This window comes from Manacus vitellinus, unplaced genomic scaffold, assembly GCF_001715985.3.
Source record: "Manacus vitellinus isolate BGI_N305 unplaced genomic scaffold, ASM171598v3 scaffold_27_pilon, whole genome shotgun sequence".
NCBI classification, from domain to species: Eukaryota; Metazoa; Chordata; class Aves; order Passeriformes; family Pipridae; genus Manacus; species Manacus vitellinus.
In genome coordinates, this window is record NW_021940039.1 from 10,852,247 (window position 1) to 10,856,010 (window position 3,764).

The 3,764-nt window shown below is 57.5% G+C and overlaps 1 protein-coding gene across 1 annotated transcript in view; it reads right to left on the bottom strand.

Annotated features, from left to right (window-relative positions):
- Positions 1-3,764, bottom strand: part of LRRC26 (leucine rich repeat containing 26) — a 10,106-nt gene that overhangs the window by 1,799 nt on the left and 4,543 nt on the right. The window lies entirely within an intron of this gene.

Consider the following 3,764-nt stretch of genomic DNA (forward strand, 5'->3'; position numbering starts at 1 on the left):
CAGAGAGCAGAGAGGGCTCCCCGACCTGCGGTTACCCAAGGACAGGTTCCCCAGTGCGCGATGCCCGCCCAGCCCCCTGTCCCTCGGCCGAGCGCGGCGGTGCCGCTGGAGCTGCTCGGCAGTGCCGCGCTCAGCTCCTGCAGCCACACGCGTTCCCCGCTCGCCCGGCCGCAAACCTGGATCAGGCTCTGTTCCCGGACCCGGTTTTCCTCGGGGTGGAGCTGAACTTTTTTCAGCAAATATTTTTGCAGTGATGCTTGCCCTGGCAAGGTGTGGAGCCGTGCCCTCGTCCCTCCCTCTGCCAGGCACTGCTCCAGCCAGGTAAGCAGCCAGTTCTGCGTAGCCTGGGATTAACTGCTTGTGTGTGCTGCAAGCTGGAGAGCTGAAAATAAGCAAAGCCAGATCCATCTTTTGGCCTCCACCCTCTCCAGGGGCATCCCCCGTGGGTGTGCTGCCTCACCAGCCATGTACAGAGGGGTGTGTGGGCCCAGGACCCCTGTAACTGGCTGAGTGGGACAGAATCATACCATCCACAGGTCTAACCCCATCTTCTGTGCTGTCCCACCATGCCCAGGGGTCCTCAGTGGGGAACTCTGCAGGGAGACATGGGCTGCCCCAGTGAGCCCAGCCCTTGTCCAGGCTCTGTTTGCCCCTGGCAGGACATCACCAGTCATGTCAAAATGAGGAGGGCTGGGATGAGGGTCCCATGGGCCACTCTTCTCCTCCCCCACAGGGTCACATGTCTGTGTGCACGTGGAGGGTCACCCAGGAGCCCCCTGATGACAATGCATGGGAAAGGTGAGCTTGCTGGGCTGTAGCCACCCAAAACCAGTTTACCCTCACCCTGGCACGGCAGTGCCAGTTTGAGAGGGCTCAAAGTCTGCCCCCACCCTGTTTACACCTGCTCCAGTTCAAAGCTGCCTGAAGCCCTGCAGCAGAAGGTTGAAGAGGAGAGGTGTCACTTCCCAGTGCCACTGTCCCTGGCAGAGCTCAGCAGGGATGGGGAGACCAGGAGACATGGCTGGCAGCAACTTATCCCACTTACAGTCTGGAGTAGGGGCCTGTAGCAGGGCCACAGCCCCCCCTCACACCCTCACACCCCCTGTCCCGTTTGGACCCTGGTGGTCACAGACCTGGAGGAATCCCTGTCACCTCTGCCCCATGGCCAAGGGGCTGGAAGGGCAGCAGGGCAGGGCACAGCTGCACCCCAGGCCAGGACCAGGATGTTCCCAGATCTGGGGCAGAAGCAGCAGGCAGATGGTTTATTAATAACTTCCAGAGGAGCTTTGGTTTGTTTATCTATCCTGCAGCAAACTCAGTTTGCTGCATTAATCCCCATCTGGAAATAATTCAGAGGAATCCTCCTGCCCAGCCCTGGAGCAAGGGCACCGATCTACTGCCACGTGGAGCTGCAGGCCCAGCTCATCCCACCTGCAGCTATGGGCTGTATGGAGACCTGAATTTTTAGGGAGCCCCGTCCCAAAACATTCTTACTCCCCAGGGACTGCATTGCCCACTGCCTACATCCACCTGGAATCATATGAGAAGTGTAAAAATCATTGAAAAAATAACCCAAACCACTATTAAAAGCAAAATCATTTCCAGCTTTTGTGCTCAGAGAGTCCAGGAGGCCAAAAACCCATCTCAGCTCCTCTGCCAGCCCCTTGCTGTCACCCTGATGGCACATGGCAGGGGAGATGTCCCTGCCAGAGCCATGTCCAGACATCATCCTTTGCTTCTGCCTTGTCTCACTCCTGTTCTCCATACGTTGGCTGCACCCCACTGCAATAGCAGGTTGGGGTCCTGGGCCCCAGCACTGTCCCTTCACATATGCTACCAGTGCTTGGTAGAGCATGGGCCTGTCCCTGTCCCTTCTCTGGAACAGGGGGACTCAATACCTGCAAAAAGAGCCCAGATCCCTGTTCCCAGCCAGGGCAGCATTCACTGGTGTCCTGCTCCCCCTCCATGATGCCTCTTCCTGAGGTTTTGGGCTCCAAATGGAACAGCACAGCCTGGTCCTGGGGCCAGCACCAGGACAGGCTGCCCAGAGCACCTGCTCTGCAAGGACAGCTTGGGTGGCCTGTGCTGATGGAGGAGCCCTCCAGGGCACAGGGCTCAATTCTGGCCCTGCTCTGCCCAAAGTGCCAAACCAGGGTGCCCAACCAGGGTGCCAAAACCATTCCCAGAGTGAAATGATGGAGAGGACGATCAACTCCTTCAGTGACCAGCCACTGGCTGGGAGCAGGGGAACGTGCACAGAGGCACATGGCAAGGGTTAAGCCCCACAGAGTGGTTCTGGTGCTGGGGGGATGAAAAGGAGCAGGAGTGGGAGTGCAGAGGCAAGAACGGGGGCGTGGGACAGGAAGTCGTGGGCTTGGTCACCCATCACTGCTGGAAAGTTGGGACCCAAGGTGCTGGACTGAGCACAGAGCCCTGCTGGCACCTTTATACAGAGCAGTGCCTGGGGTAGGGGTGGGCCCTTCCCACACTCTTCCCACCACCCACCATTGTGTATTTGGGGCAAAATGAAGATAGAGGAGAAGGTGCATTAAGACTCAGTGATGGCTCTTATCCGTTCCTTGAAGGCTTTAATTTCTTGTGTGTCCCCATGTAATTAAAGGTCCAAGGCAGGACTCCCATGGAGTCTCTGAACCACACCACACACACTTCTGTCTCCCCTGGAGCTCCCCAGGTTGAGCTCTGCTGGGAACATCTCAGCTGTGACTTTTTTATGGCAGGTGACACCAAGTGGCAGAGTTGTGCATGGTGCCGTGCACAGTGCGGGTGCCCTGAACGGTGTGGGTGTCATTCACAGCTGGGTGCTGTGCACAGGGTGGGTGCTGTGCACAGGGTGGGTGCTGTGCATGGGATGACTGATGGACTCCTCCAGCTGCAGCCCTGGCATCCAGTGCAGGGAACAGCCAAGCACCAGGACTGCCCAGGGGGCATGGAGATCCCTGCCATCCCCAGGGAGGCACAGGCTGGGGTCCTCTGTTGAGCCCCCAGGGGCAGTCAGTGGATCCCCGTGCTGAGGTATTTATTTCAAGAGCTCATAAACGACATGGAAAACAGATGCAGAAAATGGGCTCTGAGGAAGGAACACAAGAGCTGCCCAAGCAACACCAAGCCCTGCCCAAGAGCTGATTTAGTGTCACCCTAGTGCTCCCTGTTTGGCCTCTGTTAACCCAGATCAGCTGCCTGGACTCCTGTCCTTGTACCCTGGTGTGAGATCAGGCAGGTGAGGCAGGGAAAGCCATGCAGGCAGCAAGGCACAGCTGGAAAAACAGTGGGGTTTGTATGTTTGTGGGGAGAGGGTCAGGCAGGAAAAGCCAAATCTGGCCACAGAGCATGAGGCCAAGCAGGAGCTCCTGTGAGCTCAGTTCTACTCCTACACCAGAGCAAAGTAGCTGAAGCAACGTGTTGCAGCTTCCTAACAACTCTGCCATCCTCAATTTCAACCTTTCAGCTACCGTAACGCCAAAATTTCTTATGCAAATTGCCAGCAGAGCAAACACTTACAGGACAGCAATCCGGCAGAGCAGGGCACTTCTCCCCACACCTGCCACAGGCAGGGTTTGCCCCGGCCTAACCCCAGGCTTACTGACAAATATGACCAAGTCATGCAGCCCAGCAGGGCCAACAGAGTGTCTTTAATAGGTATGGAGCTTTCAGGGTGCTGGACGTGCTCCCCACAGCATCGTTGGGCCAGGCTCCATGTGCCTGCCTGGGGGATGCCCAGCGCTGCTGTCCCTGCTGCAGAGCCA